General features: G+C 47.1%; 1 protein-coding gene across 3 annotated transcripts in view; it reads left to right on the forward strand.

The window, feature by feature from the left end:
• The window catches only part of ARL13A (ARF like GTPase 13A), a 213,787-nt gene that overhangs the window by 926 nt on the left and 186,575 nt on the right, over nt 1-26,286 (forward strand). The gene's annotated exons all lie outside the window — the stretch shown is intronic.

The raw sequence follows: 26,286 nt of genomic DNA on the forward strand, positions 1-26,286 counted from the left end.
AGGAAATAGAACAAAGAAAATTAGTTTAGTGGCACTCTTGATTAGCTGCTGCACAGTCTGCCATTTCAAGCCTTTGTTGGCACACAGCAACAATGTAGCTGGACAAGAACATTTAGAGATGGGAGCATAAGAGGTTTATTATTTTTACAAAAACATAGTGATTTGGATTTGTGCAGCGCTGCGTAATCTGCGAGCGCTATATAAAGGAATTATTATTCATTATTACAGCTTACAGTTAGCCTTCTTTATTCCTATACAACCCTTTGAATGTGCAGACATACAATTCATCTGAGACTCAGGCACTGGTACATATGGGATTCCACTGATTTTATTTCCCTGGACAAAGCTCTAAATATAAGTGTTGTTTTTTTTTTTTCTGGTAGTGTTGACTTTCGTCTGTGTTTTTTAGTGTATGAACTGCGGTTAATGGTACTGGCTGTAAGGACATATTGCAACATCCCCAGTTCCTCTGTATCTCGGCTCTGGTCCAGTTAATAAGCTGTTGTTGACAGTCCTCTGCTCCAGTCAACTGGGGCAGAGGCTCATTTACCACCTATACATATTTCCATTCACAACAAGTCTGCTTGCTGTGTGCTCATTATACTTCTGATTATTCTTGTTTTCCGATCTTAGCTATCTTCAATGTGACCTGTACCCCTGACCTCGCTTTTGTGTTGTTTGTGAGTCTTGTTTTATGTCTGCACAGTGACCTATGGAGGGATTGTCTTTGTGGTTATGCCGTATCACCTAGGATAAGCTAAGTCAAGCAGGCAGGTGAATGCTTGGGGGCTTAGTTTAGGGCTCACTGTGTGGTCAGTCCTCCAAGCCCTGAGTCCCAATTAGATTATAATGCATATAATGAATGGGGAGAGGGGGGCTGCATATAATGATTGGGGGTGAGGGGGGCTGGATATAATGAATGGGTGGGTGAGGAGGGACTGCATATAATGAATAGGGGGTGAGGAGGGACTGCATGTAATGAATAGGGGGTGAAGAGGAGATGCATATAATGAATGGGGGTGAGGAGAGGCTATATATAAAATGAATGGGGGTGACAGGAGCTGCATATAATAAGTGGGGTGAGGGGGGGGCTGCATATAATGAATGGGGGTGAGGAGGGGGCTGCAAATAATCCATGGGGGGAGGGGGGCTGTATATAATCAATGGGGGGAGGGGCGCTGCATAAAATTAATCTATTAGAAGCGGGGAGGGCCCGATCAGTATATAAATATTTCAATGGTGTAAGGGTTTGCATTTCATTAATTTATGGGTGGGGAGGGGGGCTTGAGCTGTATATAATTAATCCATGGGGAAAAGGCAGCTGCATATAATTAATTAATGGGTGGTGAGGAGGCTAAATCATTAAATCATGGGTGGGGTGCATAATATTTTTATCCATAGGGGTGAGGAGGCTGTATATAATGAATCCATGTTGCTATGTGACTTTATTGCAAAGGGTCCCAATGAGGAGCTGTCGCCCAAGGGCCTAATGAAATCTGGAGCCAGTCCTGCCTGGGTTGGTCATCCTGACCCTGGCTCTTCGGAGAAAACTGTGGCACTAGCAGTTTGTATTAATTGCCACTTAAGGGATAGATGCAGATCTAGATTATTTTTATTTTAAATTGCATGGTAGGTAAACTATTAAGTCTTTGTGCATGCATTAGTAGTTAGAGAATACAAGAAATGCACCAGAATATTTCAAATGCATACTTACTTGAGAAGTGTTCTAATGACTTCATAGTATAAACATATAGCTTCTACGTGTAAACTTTAGAAATCTGCCACACTTTTCCAAGTCTTTATTTCATATATATATAAAAAAGTAGTCAATATATATTTGTATAAAAATATAAAGATGCAGATACAATGGCAAGTTCATTTGTAGTAGATACCTTTTGTTTGTAAATTATATACCAGAAATATATAGTCAGATGTAGGTATAAAGTATTCTATAGTCTGTTGAAAGAATGGAGCTGTTAGTGGGCATATGCCTTGTCACGGGTGCCCCCTCAATCCACATTCCAGGTTGTGGGCACAGCCATGCATCTCTGCGGTCCCCGGCTCCCCTGCCTGCTTTACTTGTCTGCATACCTGCTCTGGCAGCCCGGGCGCGCGTCCCCACCTCCTAGGGCACGCTGGCACTCAAAGATTTAAAGGCCCAGCGCACCTCTAATTGGTGCAGGCCATTTCCAGGATATTGATAAAAGCCGGCCTCTCCTAGCATTTCCCGCCAGATCTTTGTGCACAGTGCCTCAGAGAAAGCTGTTCCATATGATTTACTGTGTTTCTCAATTTACCTTGTTGTACCACGGAGCAACAAGTCCAATTTGCTTTGCGGCGGGCTCTGGGGAAAACCGGGTACCACTTAGTCTCAGTCCCAGTTGTCAGCTTATATCATCGTCAGCGGAATACACTACCACTGATCCTGACATGCATTAGGCCTACATATGGAGTATGATAAGGAGTTTTACATAAATTAACAAGTAATAGCAAGTTTAACATATCTAACACACCTAAAGCGCTCATTGAGGCCATTGGGACTCAAGATTTTTGAAAACAACAGCAATATTTTATCAAGATCACCCCATCTTCGGCCATTTTTCAGCTTTATGAAAAAACAGAATTTTATCTGGGATAGACCACCTCCATGTCCGAATATCATATGACGTGACAAAGGGGTGTCTTTTTTAGTATTAATGCAACAGAGGTGCCCTGAAATACGCCTGTGTAGTTGTTGAATCATCTTTCCAACATACTTAAGAAAGGAGCATTGGGCAATATAAATAATTTCTTCCCTTGACTGAAATCATTATTAACTGGATTAGTAATTCTCTGAGTTCAAGCATAAAACTACAGAAATCACAAGAACCACAAGGAAAAGAGCAAGTTGTTCAGGGGGCAATGAGAGTTTGGATAGAAGTATTTGTTTGAGAGTTACATAGTTAATGCAGTTGAAAAAAGACATATGTCCATCAAATTCAATGAAGGAAGGGATATAAGGGAAACAATTCTATATTAACCATCTTAGTACTATATTAAACATCATTAATACTAAAAAAGACACCCCTGTGTCACGTCATATGAGATTCTGAAAGGAAGGCGCTCTATACCAGATGGAGTTCTGTGGTTTCATTAAACTGAAATGGCCCCAGAGGAGGGGAACTTAAAAAATTGCTTCAGGTAGAAGCTTGTTAAATTCAGAATCTGAACAGCTCAAGTCCCTATGGCCTCAACAAGGGCTTTAACTTTTCTGCTTTTTGGTAAACCTGCTTATTAATGTTGATACTTACCTTGAACACAGGGATAACTAATGTTTATGTAAAACTCTCTATATAGGCTTATACCTGATGCATATATACCCACCAATAGCTCCTGTTTTGCAAGAGTATGTTGAACAGTGCAAAACAAAATATTCCATTCCATCCAACGTTCAGAGAACGAATCAAGACTCTCAAACCACGAGGCATAAATAAGATTTTTTATTTTTGCAGTTTTTTTTGTAACTTACAGTCTAAGCATTTGTAGTATGGTATGTCCTCATTTCAACTAGCAGTGAGGACTGGTAACATTTTTATATCTGGGAAAATAGTATAGTATTTGTTCAATTCTCTATGATATCAGAACCATACATATGGGCAGATTTATCCAGTGTCTGAAAGTCAGAATATTTCTAGTTGCCCATGGCAACCAATCACAGCTCAGCTTTAAGTTTACCAGTGCTCATGAATATTTTAAAGAGGAGCTGTGATTGGTTGCCATGGGTAACTAGAAATATTCTGACTTTCAGACAGCTTGATAAATCTGCCCCATTATGTCTAAACATAGAGCACTGCACATTAGCACACCAGATGTTATATCATTCTCGAATATTTCACAATAACACAAATGTATGTAACTTAGTCTATATCGCTGTATTTCCACATAGAATAGCATATATTGGGACAGTTCATATTTTATCACATAACTCTGCGGTTAATGGGGGATATTTATCAGGACCTCTGCGCATCGCCAGTGGCGCAGAGGCCCTGAAATAATCGCAAATGCTAGCTTTTGCGATTATTTTCCCCAATCCGCCACCTTCACGCCAGTGGGGCGTGAAGGGGCGTGAAGGGGGGGCGCGGCTGGCCGAGCGGGGGGCGCGGCCGGACGGGAGTGGGCCGGCGTGGGGCGTTACTGTCCCCGCGCCTGCGCACTCGCTGCTGACGGCGACTTTTCATTCGTGAAAAGTCGCCGGTTGCGTTTTTTTCTACGCCAGGCAGGCAGGAAAAACACTGCGCAGCTGGCAGCCCAATACATGAAGAGGCAGAAGCCTCTTCATGTATCGGGCTGCGAATTTGCAGCGGCGGGGCGATCATACGCTGGCGCACGAGCGCCAGCGTATGATAAATATTCCCCAATACCTCTATTTAGAGATGGGCGAATAGATTCTAACAAATCGGAATTCGGATAGAATTTCCAGCTGCTTCTACTGTACCTTGCTGTAGTGATTTTTGCTCCCAGGGTGTCTGTTTTGTGGGATCTGTATACCCCAAATAGCAGTTCTTTTTTGTTTCTGAAGTGAAGAGGAAGTAATCTGTGTGAAATCCACATACTTTCTGTAGTGATTTCTGCTTCAATCCCAGGGTGTCAGTTCTTGTGTTTCTGTGATTTCTGAAGTGAATAGGAAGAAATCAGTGTGAAATCCACATACTATCTATTGTGATTTCTGCTCCAATCTCAGGGTGTCTGTTTTGGGGGATCTGTATACCCCAAATAGCAGTTCTTTTTTGTTTCTGAAGTGAAGAGGAAGAAATCAGTGTAAATTCCACATACTTTCTGTAGTGACTTTTGCTTTAATCCCCGGGTGTCAGTTCTTGTGCTCCTGTATACCACAAATAGTAGTTCTTTTTTGTTTCTGAAGTAAATAGGAAGAAATCAGTGTAAAATCCACATACTTTCTGTAGTGATTTCTGCTCCAATCCAGGGTGTCAGTTCTTGTGCTTCTGTATACCACAAATTTCAATTTGTTTTGTTAAATAAAGTAGGTCTGTGTCAAATCAACATAGTTGATTAACCAATATGTCAGACAGAGAGGTGGCAGGTGGAGCAGGCACAGGGCGCAGCACAGCAAGGGGACATTGCGGCAGAGGTGGCTCTGTGAGGCCAGAACTGCCATAGTCATCTAGCGGCAGTGTTTTGATAAACAACCCAAAGGTTGTCGATTGGTTGACTAAGTCATCCATTTCCTCCCAGACGACATCTGACAACCCAAGCAAAGAGTCCCCGGGTTCGTTAGATACAACCCTTAGTTGGCATGGCCCAGGAGCAGGTCAGCGGCGCTCAGCTTTCCTCAAACCTTTCCCTCAGCCACTAGGTGGTCTGGTCTCAGCGCCACTATATAGCGAGGATTAATTCTTTGAGGACAGTCAACAGCTTGCTTGGCAGTGAAGAGGTGGGGCAGACATCCGCTGCTTCGTGCTGTAGGTGGGAATGTAGAGATGTGGAAATTGGCACGGGAAGTTATGTGCATACTAAGACTGTTGAGGAGGATAGCAATGACAGGGAAATAAAAATCGATGATGATGTATTGTGTATCAAGTGCTCTTGTCCAAGTTGTTGGTACTGCAGTCCCTCCCTTTTCAAATCATGGACTCTGCACCCTTCAGAGAACTACCGTATTTTTCGGCCTATAAGGCCCACCGCTAATAAATGCCTGCTAAGACATCTAGGTTCATATATAAGGCGCACTGGAGAATAAGGCGCAGGATCAAATGCAGTACCTAAAAATGACCAGCAGGTGGCAGACCTGTGCACAGTTCAAGCCAGCTACACTTCCCGGGAAACTTGTCTTCAGCGTGTCAGAGAGCTCCGATCTCAGAGGTATGGCTGCTGGGGGTTTATGCAGGGTGATGCAGCAGCATACCTCCTAACCGTCCCGTTTTCAGCGTGACAGTGCCGTTTTTTGGGCTCTGTCACGCTGCCACGGGAGGGTCTGAGTATGTCCCGGGCCCCGCCCACTTTTCCCAATTTGTCCTGCCTCCTCCAGCCCCCGTAGTTTAGAGCTGCAGAGCAGCTGAGGTATGGGGGCTGGGAGGAGGCGGGACCAGCCCCTGCTACCTCCTCACATGATGTCTGCACCAATCATGTGAGGAGGTAGCCCCGCCTGGCTACAGGGGGGGCTGGAGGCTACAGGAGGAGGACAGGGGGGGGCTGGAGGCTACAGGAGGAGGACAGGGGGGGCTGGAGGCTACAGGAGGAGGACAGGGGGGGGGGCTGGAGGCTACAGGAGGAGGACAGGGGGGGCTGGAGGCTACAGGAGAAGGACAGGGGGGGCTGGAGGCTACAGGAGGAGGACAGGGGGGGGGGCTGGAGGCTACAGGAGGAGGACAGGGGGGCTGGAGGCTACAGGAGGAGGACAGGGGGGGGCTGGAGGCTACAGGAGGAGGACAGGGGGGGCTGGAGGCTACAGGAGGAGGACAGGGGGGGCTGGAGGCTACAGGAGGAGGACAAGGGGGGCTGGAGGTTACAGGAGGAGGACAGGGGGGGGGCTGGAGGTTACAGGAGAAAGACAGGGGGGCACAGGGAGAGGAGCCAGCAGGAGGAGAGAGGACATGGGGGCTGGAGGCTACAGGAGTAGAACAGGGGGAGCTGGAGGCTACAGGAGGAGAACAGGGGGAGCTCGAGGCTACAGGAGGAGGACAGGGGGGGCTGGAGGTTACAGGAGGAGGACAGGGGGGGCTGGAGGTTACAGGAGAAAGACAGGGGGGGCTGGAGGCTACAGGAGGAGGACAGGGGGGGTTGGAGGCTACAGGAGGAGGACAGGGGGGGTTGGAGGCTACAGGAGGAGGACAGGGGGGGCTGGAGGTTACAGGAGGAGGACAGAGGGGGCTGGAGGTTACAGGAGGAAGACAGGGGGGGCTGGAGGTTACAGGAGGAGGACAGGGGGGGCTGGAGGTTACAGGAGGAGGACAGGAGGGCTGGAGGCTACAGGAGGAGGACAGGGGGGCACAGGGAGAGGAGCCAACAGGAGGATAGAGGACAGGGGGGGCTGGAGGCTACAGGAAGAGAACAGGGGGAGCTGGAGGTTACAGGAGGAGGACAGGGGGGGCTGGAGGCTACAGGAGGAGGACAGGGGGGGCTGGAGGCTACAGGAGGAGGACAGGGGGGGCTGGAGGCTACAGGAGGAGGACAGGGGGGGCTGGAGGCTACAGGAGGAGGACAGGGGGGGCTGGAGGCTACAGGAGGAAGACAGGGGGGCACAGGGAGAGGAGCCAGCAGGAGGATAGAGGACATGGGGGCTGGAGGCTACAGGAGGAGAACAGGGGGGCTGGACTCTACAGGAGGAGGACAGGGGGGGCTGGAGGCTACAGGAGGAGGACAGGGGGGGCTGGAGGCTACAGGAGGAGGATAGGGGGGCTGGAGGCTACAGGAGGAGGATAGGGGGGCTGGAGGCTGCAGGAGGAGGATAGGGAGGATAGGGGGGCTGGAGGCTACAGGAGGAGGATAGGGGGGCCGGAGGCTACAGGAGGAGGATAGGGGGGCTGGAGGCTACAGGAGGTGGACAGGGGGGGCTGGAGGCTACAGGAGGTGGACAGGGGGGGCTGGAGGCTACAGGAGGTGGACAGGGGGGGCTGGAGGCTACAGGAGGAGGACAGGGGGGGCTGGAGGCTACAGGAGGAGGACAGGGGGGGCTGGAGGCTACAGGGGGCGGACAGGGGGGGCTGGAGGCTACAGGAGGAGGACAGGGGGGGGCTGGAGGCTACAGGAGGAGGACAGGGGGGGGCTGGAGGCTACAGGAGGAGGAGAGGGGGGGCTGGAGGCTACAGGAGGAGGAGAGGGGGGGGCTGGAGGCTACAGGAGGAGGACAGGGGGGGCTGGAGGCTACAGGAGGAGGACAGGGGGGGCTGGAGGCTACAGGAGGAGGACAGGGGGGGGCTGGAGGCTACAGGAGGAGGACAGGGGGGGCTGGAGGCTACAGGAGGAGGACAGGGGGGGCTGGAGGCTACAGGAGGAAGGCAGGGGGGCTGGAGGCTACAGGAGGAGGACAGAGGGGCTGGAGGCTACAGGAGGAGGACAGAGGGGCTGGAGGCTACAGGAGGAGGACAGAGGGGCTGGAGGCTACAGGAGGAGGACAGGGGGGGTTGGAGGCTACAGGAGGAGGACAGGGGGGGCTGGAGGCTACAGGAGGAGGACAGGGGGGGCTGGAGGCTACAGGAGGAGGACAGGGGGGGCTGGAGGCTACAGGAGGAGGACAGGGGTGCTGGAGGCTACAGGAGGAGGGCAGGGGGTGCTGGAGGCTACAGGAGGAGGACAGGGGGTGCTGGAGGCTACAGGAGGAGGACAGGGGAGGCGGGAGGCTACAGGAGGAGGACAGGGGGGCTGGAGGCTACAGGAGGAGGACAGGGGGGCTGGAGGCTACAGGAGGAGGACAGGGGGGCTGGAGGCTACAGGATGAGGCTGGAGGACAGGACGATACAGGAGGCCATTTTGATTCAATTACTATGAAGATCTCAAGGGGTTAACAATCTTTGTAAATGCTGTTTCTGATAGTTTGTGGGGTGCAGATTTGAAAATGGGTTGGTTATATAGGGGGTTTTTGATGCTAAATATGTAAAATTTAATTTCAAACAGTATTTATCCCCAAAATAGTCAATTCTGAAAATAGGGAAAATCACTATTCAATTTGCAGGCCGCGTGACGTCAAAATAAATTATCCAAACATTTCAAAAATTATGAAAATGTAAAGTAGACAAATGGGAAATGTTATTCGGCAAGTTATTTAGGTGGTAAATCGATCTGCCTGAAAACGCGGTGATTTTGAATTTCAAAAATGGCAAATTTTTCTAAAAATTCATCATTTTTTTCTTTTTTTTGTAAATAAACGCAAAATCTACCACTAAATTTACCACTAAAATGAAGTACAACATGTGGGGGAAAAACTGTCTCAGAATCGCTTTGATAAGTAAAAGTGTTCAAAAGTTATAACCATATAAAGAGACGCAGGTCAGAATCCAAAAATGGGACTGAGCCTTAAGCTGTAAAATGGCTGCGTCCTTAAGGGGTTAAAGTCCCGATCATCACTACCGTTCCGTCTCAGTCTGGGGAATTGACCGACAGGTATTCCACTTTTTAGATGTTGCGGATGAAAGCTGGTGTAGTGTAGCAAGTTGTTAGTGGCGGTCTTTTTGCGAAATAACGTGGTTTCAATTTTGTGATTGCGTTTCAATAGCTTCAGATCCAGGAACTCCGCTTGCTCTCTGGACATCTGTGGAGTAAATTTGAGATTGAGATCATTGTTGTTGAGTTCCTGTACAAATTGTAGACATTGTTCTTCAGTTCCCTTCCATAGGACAACCACATCGTCTATATATCTGTACCATTTGACGATGTGGTCTCGGAAAAACCGCGATGGGTGCAGGTGCGTCTCCTCCCACCAACCCAGAAATAGGTTGGTGTAGGAAGGAGCGCACCTAGCACCCATCGTGGTTCCGGATACCTGTCGATAAAATTTTCTATCGAAGACGAAATAATTGTGACTAAGCACAAAGTGAAGTAGGTCCAATATGAAGGAATCATGTCTTCTGTCACTGTCTGTTCTTTTGTTAAGAAAATATGCCACCGCATTTGTGCCAGCATCATGACTAACACAGGTATAAAGGGATTCTACATCCATAGTGAGTAAGATCGTACCTTGTGTGATGTCCGTCTCCTCCAACAATTCCATAAGATGCATGGAGTCCATCACGTATGACTCTAGTTGGAACACCATAGGTTGGAGAAAGAAATCCAAATAGGAGCATGCTTGTTCACATAGGCTTCCAATTCCTGCAACAATAGGACTTCCAAGCGGAGAGACCATCGACTTATGAATTTTGGGGACTAAATAAAAAGTTGCTACCACCGGTTTGTCTGTTTTAAGGTACTGTACCTCTTGTTTGGTAATTATCCCATAGCTGAAGGCCGCGTCAAACAGCCGGTCAAATTTGTTCTTGAATATCATCATGGGATCTGACGGGAGGTCAACATAGTTTTGTTTGTTAGAGAGTTGTAGGCAAAACGATTACATAGACACACCCAGCTTTCCCAGGATCAGAAATGCAGCTGTCAATCACAGGCAGCACTGGCTGTGGTTTTCCAGCAAGAAGCCTGAAACCTGATCTCATCAGAACAATTTGTGAGTTCTGACACCGATGCATTGGATGATTTTTCCAACAGGTTTTTGGGGTAAGTATTCCTCAACAAATTTTAATACGCTTTAATACGCTTTTATTAGAGGTTTTTTTGGGTATCCAGGTCTCCTGAACTTCAGATATAAATTATTGCATTCCTTCTGGAAAGGCCCATCCTCAGAGCAATTCCGTCTAGCCCTAAGATACTGGCCTATGGGTACGCTCTTCTTTAGTGGCATGGTATGCCACGTGTCCCAATGAAGCAAACTATTTGTTGCTGTGGGCTTCCTATAAATTAATGTGTTGACACGGCCACCAGAGCCCAGAGAGATGGTGAGATCCAGGAAATTAAGTCTTCGGGGATGCATCTCGTGTGTGAATCTAATGCCCACCTCATGTGATTGAAGTGGGCAACAAAGTCCTCAAATCGGGCAACATCCCCCTCCCAGAAGATCAGTATATCATCAATATACCTACCCCAGAAGGAGATGTGCTTAGTGTAGTGATCATTGCTGTCAGTAAAAACGTGTTGTGCTTCCCACCACCATAAAAAAAAAAAAAGATTAGCACTAGAGATGAGCGAACATGCTCGTCCGAGCTTGATGCTCGGTCGAGCATTAGGGTACTCAAAACTGCTCGTTGCTCGGACGAATACTTCGCCCGCTCGAGAAAATGGCAGCTCCCGCCGTTTTGCTTTTTGGCGGCCAGAAACAGAGCCAATCACAAGCCAGGAGACTCTGCACTCCACCCAGCATGACGTGGTACCCTTACACGTCGATAGCAGTGGTTGGCTGGCCAGATCAGGTGACCCTGGGATAGACTAGCCGCTGCCCGCGCTGCTCGGATCATTCTGTGTCTGGATGCCGCTAGGGAGAGAGCTGCTGCTGGTCAGGGAAAGCGTTAGGGTGTTCTATTAGCTTACTGTTAGGCAGGAGTGATTCTCAAAGAACCCAACAGCCCTTCTTAGGGCTACAATAACGTTCTACTTTTTTTATTTTAATTTGCATCTAGTACCATTTTGTGAGGAATTAGCAGGGGGACTTGCTACCGTTGTGTTTAGCTCTTAGTGGCACACATATCCATAGCAAAGACCGAAGTGGGAAGATTTAGTAGGGGTTGGATTTCAATTAGGCACTAACTCAGTGTCATCTCATCTGGCATAGTAGTGTGCTTTGATACTTGGCTAGAAAATAGCCATAGGAGAATACAAAGAGCTTACTTACGCATACAGTAGCGTTCTATATATTTGATTTCTGGTTGATCTGCTGGTGGCTGTACTTTCTGCAGTGCATGTACTAGCCAATTCTGAGCAATTTGTAGTGAGACTTGCGACCGCTGTGTTCTGCGCTTAGTGACGCACATATCCATAGCAAAGACCGAAGTGGGAAAATTTAGTAGGGGTTGGATTTCAATTAGGCACTAACTCAGTGTCATCTCATCTGGCATAGTAGTGTGCTTTGATACTTGGCTAGAAAATAGCCATAGGAGAATACAAAGAGCTTACTTACGCATACAGTAGCGTTCTATATATTTGATTTCTGGTTGATCTGCTGGTGGCTGTACTTTCTGCAGTGCATGTACTAGCCAATTCTGAGCAATTTGTAGTGAGACTTGCGACCGCTGTGTTCTGCGCTTAGTGACGCACATATCCATAGCAAAGACCGAAGTGGGAAAATTTAGTAGGGGTTGGATTTCAATTAGGCACTAACTCAGTGTCATCTCATCTGGCATAGTAGTGTGCTTTGATACTTGGCTAGAAAATAGCCATAGGAGAATACAAAGAGCTTACTTACGCATACAGTAGCGTTCTATATATTTGATTTCTGGTTGATCTGCTGGTGGCTGTACTTTCTGCAGTGCATGTACTAGCCAATTCTGAGCAATTTGTAGTGAGACTTGCGACCGCTGTGTTCTGCGCTTAGTGACGCACATATCCATAGCAAAGACCGAAGTGGGAAAATTTAGTAGGGGTTGGATTTCAATTAGGCACTAACTCAGTGTCATCTCATCTGGCATAGTAGTGTGCTTTGATACTTGGCTAGAAAATAGCCATAGGAGAATACAAAGAGCTTACTTACGCATACAGTAGCGTTCTATATATTTGATTTCTGGTTGATCTGCTGGTGGCTGTACTTTCTGCAGTGCATGTACTAGCCAATTCTGAGCAATTTGTAGTGAGACTTGCGATTGCTGTGTTCTGCGCTTAGTGACGCACATATCCATAGCAAAGACCGAAGTGGGAAAATTTAGTAGGGGTTGGATTTCAATTAGGCACTAACTCAGTGTCATCTCATCTGGCATAGTAGTGTGCTTTGATACTTGGCTAGAAAATAGCCATAGGAGAATACAAAGAGCTTACTTACGCATACAGTAGCGTTCTATATATTTGATTTCTGGTTGATCTGCTGGTGGCTGTACTTTCTGCAGTGCATGTACTAGCCAATTCTGAGCAATTTGTAGTGAGACTTGCGATTGCTGTGTTCTGCGCTTAGTGACGCACATATCCATAGCAAAGACCGAAGTGGGAAAATTTAGTAGGGGTTGGATTTCAATTAGGCACTAACTCAGTGTCATCTCATCTGGCATAGTAGTGTGCTTTGATACTTGGCTAGAAAATAGCCATAGGAGAATACAAAGAGCTTACTTACGCATACAGTAGCGTTCTATATATTTGATTTCTGGTTGATCTGCTGGTGGCTGTACTTTCTGCAGTGCATGTACTAGCCAATTCTGAGCAATTTGTAGTGAGACTTGCGACCGCTGTGTTCTGCGCTTAGTGACGCACATATCCATAGCAAAGACCGAAGTGGGAAAATTTAGTAGGGGTTGGATTTCAATTAGGCACTAACTCAGTGTCATCTCATCTGGCATAGTAGTGTGCTTTGATACTTGGCTAGAAAATAGCCATAGCAATAGGATAGCATTGTTTGGTTTTAAAAACTCAAAAAAAAACAAAAAACACAAAAAAAAAAAAAAAACACAAAAAAAAACAAAAAAAAGTAAAAAAAAAAATAAAGTTATAACTCTCATTTTAAAAATGTTTAACCCGAGGGCTAGGGGTAGAGGACGAGGGCGGGGACGTGGGCGTCCAACTACTGCAGGGGTCAGAGGCCGTGGTCCTGGGCGGGGTGAGACACCACCTGCTGATGAGGGAGCAGGGGAACGCCGCAGAGCTACACTCCCTAGGTTCATGTCTGAAGTTACTGGGACTCGTGGTAGAGCACTGTTGAGGCCAGAACAGTGCGAACAGGTGATGTCGTGGATTGCTGACAATGCTTCGAGCAATTTGTCCACCACCAGTCAGTCTTCCACGCAGTCCACCCATGTCACCGAAATCGCCACTCCTCCAGCTCCTGCACCTCAGCCTCCTCCCCCCCAGTCTGCCCCCTCCCAGGAAAATTTGGCATTTGAACCGGCATACTCTGAGGAACTGTTTTCTGGACCCTTCCCACAGTCACAAACCACTTGTCCGGTTGCTGCTGAGCAATTTTCCGATGCCCAGGTTTTCCAACAGTCACAGTCTGTGGGTGATGATGACCTTCTTGACGTAGTGGAAGTGTGTAAAGAGGTGTCCGACGATGAGGAGACACGGTTGTCAGACAGTGGGGAAGTTGTTGTCAGGGCAGGAAGTCCGAGGGGGGAGCAGACTGAGGGATCGGAGGATGATGAGGTGACAGACCCAAGCTGGGTTGAGAGGCCGGGTGAACACAGTGCTTCTGAGACGGAGGAGAGTCCTCGACCAGAACAGGTTGGAAGAGGCAGTGGTGGGGCCAGACGGAGAGGCAGGGCCAGAGCTGGTGCATCAGCGCCAAATGTGTCAACTAGTGAAGCTCCCGTGGCGAGGGCTCCTGCGGCGAGGGCTAGATCTTCAGAAGTCTGGAGGTTCTTTAAGGAAACACCGGATGACCGACGGACTGTGGTGTGCAACATTTGCCAAACCAGGCTCAGCAGGGGTTCCACCACTACTAGCTTAACTACCACCAGTATGCGCAGGCATATGAATGCTAAACACCCCACTCAGTGGCAACAAGCCCGTTCACCTCCGGCCGTGCACACCACTGCTCCTTCCCCTGTGTCAGCTGCTAGTCAGCCCCCTGCCCAGGACCCTGCCACAAAAACCCCATCGTCGCCTCCACGATCCTCCACAGCATCCACCAGCGTTCAGCTCTCCATACCCCAGACGCTGGAGCGGAAACGCAAATATAGTGCAACCCACCCGCACGCCCAAGCCCTTAATGTGCACATCTCCAGATTGCTTAGCCTGGAGATGCTGCCCTATAGGCTAGTAGAGACCGAGGCCTTTCGCAACCTCATGGCGGCGGCCGCCCCTCGGTATTCGGTCCCCAGCCGCCACTACTTTTCCCGATGTGCCGTCCCAGCCCTGCACCAGCACGTGTCAGACAACATCATCCGTGCCCTGACCAACGCCGTTTCTGACAAGGTCCACCTGACCACGGACACGTGGACGAGTGCTGCCGGGCAGGGCCACTATATATCGCTGACGGCACATTGGGTTAACTTGGTGGAGGCTGGGACCGAGTCTGACACTGGGGCTGCTCATATACTGCCGACGCCGAGGATTGCGGGGCCTACCTCGGTCCAGGTGTTTCAGGCCTACTATGCCTCCTCCTCCTCCCACCCCTCCTCCACCTCCTCCTCCGAACTACCATCCGTGGGCACGGCGCCATCAGTCGGTAGCTCTAGGCACAGCAGCAGTGCCGTCGCTAAGCGACAGCAGGCGGTGCTCAAACTGCTGAGCCTAGGCGACAAAAGGCACACCGCCCAAGAGCTATTACAGGGCATCACGGCGCAGACTGATCTGTGGCTGGCACCGCTGAACCTCAAGCCGGGAATGGTTGTGTGTGACAACGGCCGTAACCTGGTGGCGGCTCTGCAACTCGGCAGACTGACACATGTGCCATGCCTGGCCCATGTGTTAAATCTGATAGTTCAGCGTTTCCTCAAGACATACCCCAATCTGTCTGATTTGCTCACGAAGGTGCGCCGCATCTGTGCGCATTTCAGGAAGTCCAGCCCAGATGCTGCCACTCTCAGGGCAGCGCAGCGCCGCCTCCAACTGCCCGCTCACCGACTGTTGTGCGACGTGCCCACGAGGTGGAATTCAACACTGACCATGTTATCCAGAGTTTACCAGCAGCGCAGAGCGATTGTAGACTGCCAGATGTCAACTTCCACCAGAACTGGTAGTCAGGTCAGTCAGCTTCCTCAAGTCTACAATGAGGAGTGGACGTGGATGTCTGATATCTGTCAGGTGCTGAGTAACTTTGAGGAGTCAACACAGATGGTCAGTGGCGATGCCGCCATCATCAGCCTCACCATCCCGCTGCTTGGCCTGTTGAAAAACTCTCTGGTCAGCATGAAGTCGGAAGCTTTGCGCTCGTCACAAGAGACAGGGGAAGAATATTCCCTTGTTGATAGCCAAAGCACCCTCAGGTCTGTTTCTCAGCGCATATCGGAGGAGGTGGAGGTGGAGGAGGATGAGGAGGAAGAGGAGGAGAATGTTGGTGAGACACAAGAGGGGACCATTGTTGAGTCCTTTACTGTTCAGCGTGTATGGGCAGAAGAAGAGGAGTTGGAGGAGTTGGAGGAGGAGGAAATGGACAGTCAGGCCAGTGAGGGGAGTGAATTCTTACGCGTTGGTACTCTGGCGCATATGGCAGATTTCATGCTAGGCTGCCTATCCCGTGACCCTCGCGTTCAAAGAATTTATTCCAGCACCGATTACTGGGTGTTCACTCTCCTGGACCCACGGTACAAGCAAAATCTTTCCACTCTCATCCCTGCAGAGGAAAGGAGTGTGAGAATGCATGAATACCAGCAGGCCCTGGTGCACAAGCTGAAACAGTATTTCCCTTCTGACAGCGCTAGCGGCAGAGTGCGTAGTTCTGCGGGACAAGTAGCGAGGGAGAGTAGGCGAGCAGGCAGCTTGTCCAGCACTGGCAAGGGTACGCTTTACAAGGCTTTTGCCAGCTTTATGTCACCCCAGCAAGACACTGTCACCTGTCCCCAGTCTCGGCAGAGTAGGGCTGATCTTTACAGAAAGATGGTGAGGGAGTACGTAGCTGACCATACCATCGTCCTAAATGATCACACAGCTCCCTACAACTACTGGGTTTCAAAGCTGGACATGTGGCACGAACTGCCGCTGTACGCCTTGGAGGTTCTTGCCTGCCCTGCCGCTAGCGTCTTGTCCGAGCGGGTTTTCAGTGCAGCTGGTGGCATCATCACCGATAAGCGTACACGCCTGTCGACTGACAGCGCTGACAGGCTGACGCTTATTAAAATGAATAAAGGCTGGATTTCTCAGAATTTCCAATCTCCACCAGGTGAAGGAAGCTCAACCTGAATAATTGATCCACTCCTCCTCCTCCTCATTTTCCTCCTTCTCCTCCTCTTTGTACAGTAAAGCAGAGGAAAATGGCTATTTTTTGACAGGGCCCACTGGCTCTTGCTATAGTACTTCATGCATTTAATTTTTCTGGAGGGCCACCTACCCGGTCCTCTGTTTGAAACAATTTTTGTGAGTGCCACATACAGGCACTCAATCTATTCCATTTTACTGCAGGGCCACCTACCTGCTCCTCTGGTTTGAAACATTTTTGGGACTGCCACATACAGGCACTCAATCTATTCCATTTTACTGGAGGGCCACCTACCTGCTCCTCTGGTTTGAAAAATTTTTGGGACTGCCACATACAGGCACTCAATCTATTCCATTTTACTGCAGGGCCACCTACCTGCTCCTCTGGTTTGAAACATTTTTGGGACTGCCACATACAGGCACTCAATCTATTCCATTTTACTGGAGGGCCACCTACCTGCTCCTCTGGTTTGAAAAATTTTTGGGACTGCCACATACAGGCACTCAATCTATTCCATTTTACTGCAGGGCCACCTACCTGCTCCTCTGGTTTGAAACATTTTTGGGACTGCCACATACAGGCACTCAATCTATTCCATTTTACTGGAGGGCCACCTACCTGCTCCTCTGGTTTGAAAAATGTTTGGGACTGCCACATACAGGCACTATCCAAATTAAATTGTCTCCATAGCAGCCTCCACACGTTGTCTCCATTGCTACCTCCAAAAGTCGTCCATATAGCTGCCTCCATACATCGTCCCTTTATCAAACGAGGTGTGTCAGGCAGAAATTTGGGTTGTTTTCATGGATTCCACATCAAAGTTGTTAACTTTGTCGCCACCCTGCTGTGTTATCCACAAAATATACTGGCAAACTTTTACCATTTAGGGATATTATTTCAGCGCTTCTTGCGCATCTGTTTACATTCCCCTCACCCGGCATATCCTAAACTTATAAGAACGCTACTACACTTGATCTTATACAAAAGGTTCTTAGAAGTGCTGTTTGGGGAGTAGCCTAGAGACAGGGGCTTGAATTGGCGAAAGCTCGCCTGGCAGCGGAGCGCCAGCTCCATGCGCATCATGCGCTTCTTGCGCATCTGTTTACATTCCCCTCACCCGGCATATCCTAAACTTATAAGAACGCTACTACACTTGATCTTATACAAAAGGTTCTTAGAAGTGCTGTTTGGGGAGTAGCCTAGAGACAGGGGCTTGAATTGGCGAAAGCTCGCCTGGCAGCGGAGCGCCAGCTCCATGCGCATCATGCGCTTCTTGCGCATCTGTTTACATTCCCCTCACCCGGCATATCCTAAACTTATAAGAACGCTACTACACTTGATCTTATACAAAAGGTTCTTAGAAGTGCTGTTTGGGGAGTAGCCTAGAGACAGGGGCTTGAATTGGCGAAAGCTCGTCTGGCAGCGGAGCGCCAGCTCCATGCGCATCATGCGCTTCTTGCGCATCTGTTTACATTCCCCTCACCCGGCATATCCTAAACTTATAAGAACGCTACTACACTTGATCTTATACAAAAGGTTCTTAGAAGTGCTGTTTGGGGAGTAGCCTAGAGACAGGGGCTTGAATTGGCGAAAGCTCGCCTGGCAGCGGAGCGCCAGCTCCATGCGCATCATGCGCTTCTTGCGCATCTGTTTACATTCCCCTCACCCGCCATATCCCAAACTTATAAGAACGCTACTACACTTAACTTGGTGCAGGCTGGGACCGAGTCTGACCCTGGGGCTGGTCATATACTGCCGACGCAGAGAATTGCGGGGCCTACCTCGGTCCAGGTCTCAAAGGCCTACTATACCTCCTCCCACCCCTCCTCCACCTCCTCCTCCTCCGAATTACCATCCGTGGGCATGGCGCCATCAGTCGGTAGCTCTAGGCACAGCAGCAGTGCCGTCGCTAAGCGACAGCAGGCGGTGCTGAAACTGCTGAGCCTAGGCGATAAAAGGCACACCGCCCAAGAGCTATTACAGGGCATTCCACATCAAAGTTGTTAACTTTGTCGCCACCCTGCTGTGTAATCCACAAAATATACTTGCAAACTTTTACCATTTAGGGATATTATTTCAGCGCTTCTTGCGCATCTGTTTACATTCCCCTCACCCGCCATATCCTAAACTTATAAGAACGCTACTACACTTGATCTTATACAAAAGGTTCTTAGAAGTGCTGTTTGGGGAGTAGCCTAGAGACAGGGGCTTGGATTGGCAAAAGCTCGCCTGGCTGCAGAGCGCCAGCTCCATCCCAAGATCCAACTAACATAGTTGCAGCACCTTTAATCTACTACTAGTTCACTGCCTCCATAATAATAATAATAATAATCTTTATTTATATAGCGTCATCATATTCTGTAGCGCTTTACAAATCATAGGAAACAAATACAAATGTAATGTAACAGAGCACAACATTTGTATGGAACAACAGGAGTGAGGTCCCTGCTCGCCAGAGCTTACGGTTTATGAAGATGATGGGGTAACACGAGGTAAAAGAATATTTAATGGTCAAGCCATTCTTCTTAGGGAATAGAAAAAAATATAATAAATGGAATTGCTGTCGCTTGAACCACTCAGCCGTCATCTTATATACCAGGTCCAGGGTGAATGGGACTGCAGAGAAGTCTGGTGCCTGTTGGTTGCTGGATAACAGATGGGAGGACGACACAGGACGGGTTAGTAGAAGAGTTAAAACTTCATGCAGTTAATGAGTGTTATAGGCTTGCCTAAAGAAATGGGTTTTAAGAGCACGTTTGAAACTTTGGAGGTTAGGTATTAGTCTGATAGTCCAGGGCAGAGCATTCCATAGAATTGGTGCAGCTCTAGAGAAGTCTTGGAGACGCGAGTGGGAGGTCCGCACTAGGGTAGAGGTTAATCTAAGATCACTGGCGGATCTAAGAGCACGGGTTGGGCGATAGACTGAGATAAGAGAGGAGAGGTAGGGGGGTGCAGCATTATACAGAGCTTTATGGATGAGGGTTATTATTATTTTAAACTGTATTCGAAAGGAGACTGGCAGCCAGTGCAGCGACTGGCATGAACTGTAAGCATACATGGTCCCCTTATCAAACGAGCTGTGTCAGGCAGAATTTTGGGTTGTTTTCATGGCTTCCATGTTAACTTTGTCGCCACCCTGCTGTGTAATCCACAAAATATACTGGCAAACTTTTATCATGTACCGATATTATTTGAGCGCTTCTTGCTCACCTCCTTTGGTTCCTCTCTGACACCCATTGGTTTGAAGCCTGAGTCCAATTAGGGTATGTCGCCATGCCACTCTCTAGCCTGCTGCCGCTGCCTCTGCCTCTGCATGCCGTCCCCTATAGTGTCAGGGTCAATTATTGGATGTTTTACATGCTATCTAGCTTCATTCTGTCACTCTGTCATGGCCATGCTGTTGCCCATAATTTCGGCATAATGGTGCGATTAAGCAGCCTCAGAGGCATCCATGCATGCTGCCCCTGCTGTTTCCTGTCCATTTCCGTGGTGTTTCCATCCTTTTCTGAGGTTCCCAGGTGTTTGGCCAAGCTTCCCTGTGCAGAGCCTTGGTCCCCTTGAAAAATGCTCGAGTCTCCCATTGACTTCAATGGGGTTCGTTATTCGAGACGAGCACTCGAGCATCGGGAAAAGTTCGTCTCGAATAACGAGTACCCGAGCATTTTAGTGTTCGCTCATCTCTAATTAGCACACTTTGGGGCAAAGGATGTGCCCATCGATGTGCCAGTAGTCTGTAAATAATAAGTTGCATCAAACAAAAAATAATTGTGCGTTAAAACAAACCTCAAAACTGACAAAACAAATTCATTGTGTTTGTGAAAATGAATGCTCTTGGTGGAAAGGAAATATCTCACTGCTTGGAGTCACAATTCATGCTCTATGTTTGTGTAGAGTGTCTCTACATCGAGGCTTGCAATCATAGTGTTCTCTGGTAACACCATGTCCTGGACCCTGGTGACCGTGTCTTTCGTGTCCCTCAAAAATGATGGTAGAGATTCCACAAAGGGGGCCAGTATTGTACCCAGTTATTGGGTGAAGCGTACATTGTGGCCACCGTGGGTGTCCTATTCATCAGAATTTTTTTTTCCTCAACTGAGATTAGGTCATAGATTAGAGCTCTATTGAGAATTATATCGAGTTCTTCCAGGTAAGTCTTAGTAGGATTACCTGGGAGTTGTTTGTATGTATCATGAGTAGTCACATGACCATGTTCTTATAGTCATCTCGATTCATCACCACAATATTTCTGCCTTTATCAGACGGTTTTATAATAGTCTGTTTATTCTCTTGTAGCTCGTCTAGTGCCTTTACGTCTTCCTCAGAAAGAATGGCACTTATTTGATGTTTGAAGGGTGTATTTTCCTTATATCCTGAGTAACCATATCGACAAAGGTTTCTATAGCTGCATACTGTGCAAAAGAGGGTGTAGGATATACAAATATACATTTGCTCCTATGGTGTTTGCAGTATTTATTGAAGTGGGACTGGGTATATTCGGGTTGAGGAGATTGGTGGTAACTGTGGGTTGAGATGATGGTAGAGGTGTAGCTACAAAGCCAGTAGAAAGTAGTGTATTGTAGGGTCGAGCGCCAGTGTTGTTGGTACATGTTGATTCAGTGATGGACGATTTCTGTGAAACCCTCAAAGAATCTGATTTGTGTGTTTTATGTTTTTGATACGGTTTCCGTTGTAGGGACTTTCTTTTTATTCCCCCTTTCTGACTGTGCGTAGCACTCCCGCTATCAGATTCTGAGAGTTCAGACTCGGATATATCAGTGTACCTGATATTAGTAGATCTGTAACTTTTCCAATTATAGATCTGGCCAGTCTCAAAATCCCTTGAGTCTCTTATGTATTTTTTAGGTTTCTTATCTTTGATCTCTCTGGCTAGCGACTCAATGTTCCTTTGTAGCTTGGTCTCCCACTCAATGAACCCTGTATTTTTAGAAAACTGCTGAATCTCAGTGATTTCCTTCTCAAGTTTGTGACTGATTATTTCAGTGTTTTTTTTCTCATACTCAATGAGATAATTGATCATGTGTAGGGAACAGTCCGTGAGGATATATTCCCAACCTCTCATAAAGAGGTGCGAATTGGGCTTTATGGGAATTCTGAGCCCCCTAAAGATTAATTTTTGTTGTAAATATGTTTCTAGGCTGCCTATTTCCCACCAAGCCCTAATCTGCTGTTTATAGGTTTTCTGTAATTCCTTAAATGCTGTATCAATGTCTACTTGATGAAACAGAATATTGTTTTTTGAGAAGACCTGATTAACATCAGATGAAAATTGTTCAATGTTAAATGTGTTGGATAGAAAGCCAGCCATTACTCAATTGTGTAATTTGAGACTGGCTAGTCCCTGTAGGTAGGGAATTTGGGCCAGTTTTGGCAAGGTTATAACCTCCAATAGACAACAATTTCCTCCAGTGATAGCCCTTTAGGACTGGCAAGGCAACATATACCGAATTTTCAAAACTGTCCTAAGACAGAAAAAAAGCCTTATTGGTCAGGCCTAAAACATAACTTTTATAAAATTATTAAATATTCACACTCAACTGTTTTAAAATTTCACATGTTGGGCTGCTATTTTTTCATATGTAAGTATCACAGGATGAGTAGCTACTCAATCGTATTGTCTGGAATAGGGGATCTCTGCAGCGACCCTATTCATTAACAGCCACAACTATGATTCTCTAAAAACTAAACATGAGCCCCCCCCCCCCCGACATGTTTGTTTCGCCGGAGCACCGGGTGTGAATCACCTTTGTATATAACGAGACTCGTATCAGAGTTATGGTAAGTACAGTACAAAAAATACACATATGGATGGAAATATCCTCCATGGGTTACCGTTTCGTATTCATTTTTCATAATCTTACCCAGTGTATATAAGGACCATAATACTTGGCCAATATAGGTCAGAATAGGTTCATCCCACATTATATGAAAAAACTCAAGGTCAACAGTGAAGTAATATACTTCTCAAGATTTAGGCAGAATATAAACCAAGAGGAGACCTCAAATTGGTGCCACACGTTCAGATCGGTCCCACATATACAAGGTGTTCTCCGTTGAGAACACTGTAGCGAGGTAAATCAACCCCACAAGCTCCTAAATTTGTGTGATCTTAGTGATTATATCAAAAGAGTATATTCTAAATTATCCAACACTTCCTGAACGACCCCTTTATGTCAGATCTCAACCAACTTACATTTCGATCCTCCACAGGGAGGTAGCTGTTCACTAGATATTCTCTCAGGTTTTTTCCGCATCTATAAGTGACACAGGGATTCTTGGTAAGTACCTGGCAGAGATCCGAATCTGATTTCAATATTTTCCAGTGTTTTTGCAATATGCGTGTAATTTTAGATGCGTATCCATCATATGTACCGATGCTTCGGATGATTTTTCCAACAGGCTTTTTGGGGTAAGTATCCCTCAACAAATTTGGTCACGTGGATGATTGGACACTCGGGACCAATAAGATGCTGATCCTGAGTGACAACATCATTAAGGATACACCCAGGTTAGTAGCATAACTGTGTATTGGAGAATTGGGTAAGATAAACAATGGAAGATGAATGGGTTGATAAGAATTTGTCATTGTGCCACTCATTGCTGCCGCAAGCTGCACACTCTGTGTCTTACCATGTTGCCGCCACTTCCACTTTGTCATTAAGCCACTCTATGGGCTCCTGCTGCTACCGCCAGCTCCACACTTTATCATTGTGCCACTCTGTGGCTTATCATGTTGCTACCACCTCCACGCTCTATCATTGTGCCACTCTGTGGTTGACTATGTTGCTGCCAGCTCCAGAATTTGTCATTGTGCCACTCACTGACCTCATGCTGCTGCTGCTGCCACCTTTGCAGTTCTTTTTTGGCAAAGACATGATATTTTCAGGAAAACTTTAATGAAGGATGCATGTGGCGTCTCTAATATTCAAATTGAAAAATTTTACTTCAAATTTATTTCAAACTTCTTCATTGTGCCACGATGTGGCCTCCCCTGTTGTTGCCAGCTCTAGAATTTGTCATCATGCCACTCTCTGACCTCCTCTGCTGAGGGCTCTGTGGGCTCCTGCTGTTGCCGACACCTCCACACTCTATCATTGTGCTATTCTGTGGCTTTCCATGTTGCTGCCACCATGTTGCTGCCACCTGTGGGCTCCTGATGCTGCTTCTGCTTACGCCACCTCCACACTCTGTCATTGTGCCACTCTTATCCCAGCCAGGCCCTCCATTTAATCCCAGCCAGGTATCCCCTTAAATCCCAGCAAGCCACACCTTTAATCACAGCAAACTACCCCCATTAATCCCAGCCAGGTCCCCCCTTAATGCAAGCCAGGCCACCTTAATCCCAGCCAAGCCCTCCCTTTAATCCCATCCAGGTCCCCCCTTAAATCACAGCCAGCTACCCCCCTTAATCACAGCCAAATCCCCCTTAATCAGAGCCAGGTCCCCTCATTAATCACCCCTTTATTATATAATATGGCCATTTCTTAAAATAATAAAGAATTTACTGACCTCGCTCCCACAACGTCGTTCTCGTCCTCTTCCTCTACCCGCTTCTCGTGCTCTGTGTCCAGACACAGGCAGTGTGATGTCATCGCTTGCTGTCTGGGTTCTCCATAGCAATATAGAAGCATAGACTGTGCTGCTCTGTACTTCAATCATGTCTATATCTTAAAGATACAGGCGCCATTGATTTTTCATGTCGGCAATTTGGGCGGCAATGTCCACCCGAATCGCCCTTATTATGGCCCCATATTCTGCCGCCTCCCTCAGGGGTCGGGCAGATATTCTCATCACCTCATGGCAGATGCAGCCCTTTGGTCACCATTACTTGCTTACTACGAGATACGGACTTCACGTCTGTACTGCAATTTCTGCAGAGGCTCCAGCTGAGGCCATCTGCACAGACATGCAGTCACTTAGCCAGTTTATACCACGTGACTGCTACTTCTCTTACCTGCTGGACAGAACAGCTGCTCTGCATTGCTGACTCTGCTCCTCAGTGCAAGTAAATGAGGTGGTGTGTGCATCCTCTCTGCCATCTGTGACCCAAACAATACCGTAATCAGGTAGTCTGAACTGTGGTACACACAGAATGCACAGCTTGACCACACATTTGAGGGTACACAGTCATGCAGTATATCACTTTAGCCTGATGAAGCCGCCAAGTCAGGTGAAACATGTTGGGGGGGGGGGGGTCTGGTCTGGTGCTAGCAGGATGTGTTTTGGAGTCAATATGGCTCTAGTGACACAGTAATTCACATCTGTTATGACAATATGAATTGAATCCAAGTGTGCAGTTTAACTCCAGGCCCAAACAGTGATCTGGCTCCATCTACTGACATTATATTTAACCCCTCCCCCTTTTTGCATTTCCATTTTTTACTCCCTACCTTCAAAAATCTATAACTATTGCTTGTTTTCTGCGTAACAAATTGCACTTCAAAGTGATGGTATTTAACCCTTACCGACATTTGACGTAATAGTACTGCATGGCAGGAGGTGGGTTCCCGCTTTATGCAGTAATATTACGTCAAACTTCTGGTGCCGACTGCTGAACGGAGCCAGCGCCAGAAGCTGCGGGTTTCGGCTGCATACTATAGCTGACACCTTCCTCTAAAATTCATAAAAATTCCAAATGCAGTGAAAATGGTGAAAAACCATTTTTGCACCATTTTCTTGTTGACTTGAATTTTACGGCTGTGCTCCGTATCTATATCTATTTGTAATGTTTTCATACATTTACAAAAATTAAAACCCTCTGTACAACAAAAAAATTCTTCATTTTGCCATCTTCTGGTGCTAATAACTTTTTCATACTTTGGTGTACGGAGCTGTGGGTGGTGTAATTTCTTTGCGACTTCTGATGAAGATTTCAATGCTACCATTTTTAGCACAAAGTGTCCCGTGCAGCACAATTTCAAACACTACTTAAATACCTGTGCAAGCAGTGTGCACTGAAAAGAACATGCAAAGTCTGACAGAAAACTGGCACACAGCCCTTAGTAAATGTGGGCCATTGTCCAAAAACCTTCTATACTTTTAAAGGTATTTTTTCTTCTTCTTCTGTATATACAAATATCTTCGAAGATGTACTGGTATGCAACTGTCACAGATTTTACATTGGAAAAACTAAAAGAAGCCTCTATTTAAAAGTAAGAGAACATATGAAGTTTTTTAAATCAGGTGTGGGAGCACCAAGATTGATACAGCATATAAGGGAGTGTCATGGTGGAAATCCCAATTCCCTCAAATTTGCTGGGCTAGAGGAGGTGATACAGTATATAGCACCAACTATTGCAGGTGGAGAGTAAGTGGATTTTAAGGGCAAATGCCATGGGCTGGGTTGAAATGAATGAGAAAATTGACATCTTTGGAATTTTAGGCCAGAATAATGGGTTAAGTAGTAATGAAAGATGCTTTGCCCCATTCCCCAATCTTGTCCTTTGGTGAATTTAGAGGTCCAAGACAACATGTAAAAAGATTCATTAAAAAGTTGGTACTGTTTAAAGTTTAACGAATACATTGTATGAAATATATATTGTGGGGCATAGGCCCAGTAGAGACCATGGTAGCAGTGATTCGGGATGCAGTTCAAGACAGTGACACCAAGGTACAGTCCAAATGAGGTCTCGCCTGCATTTATTTAGACAGCAGGAACAAAATAAATCCTACCCGTCTGGGTGCTAACTAACCGTCTGGCTGTTCCAGGCACAGAAGTCAGGGATGTGTGCTCTCCA

The sequence above is a fragment of the Engystomops pustulosus genome, chromosome 9 (genome assembly GCF_040894005.1).
Source record: "Engystomops pustulosus chromosome 9, aEngPut4.maternal, whole genome shotgun sequence".
In the NCBI taxonomy this organism is placed as follows: Eukaryota; Metazoa; Chordata; class Amphibia; order Anura; family Leptodactylidae; genus Engystomops; species Engystomops pustulosus.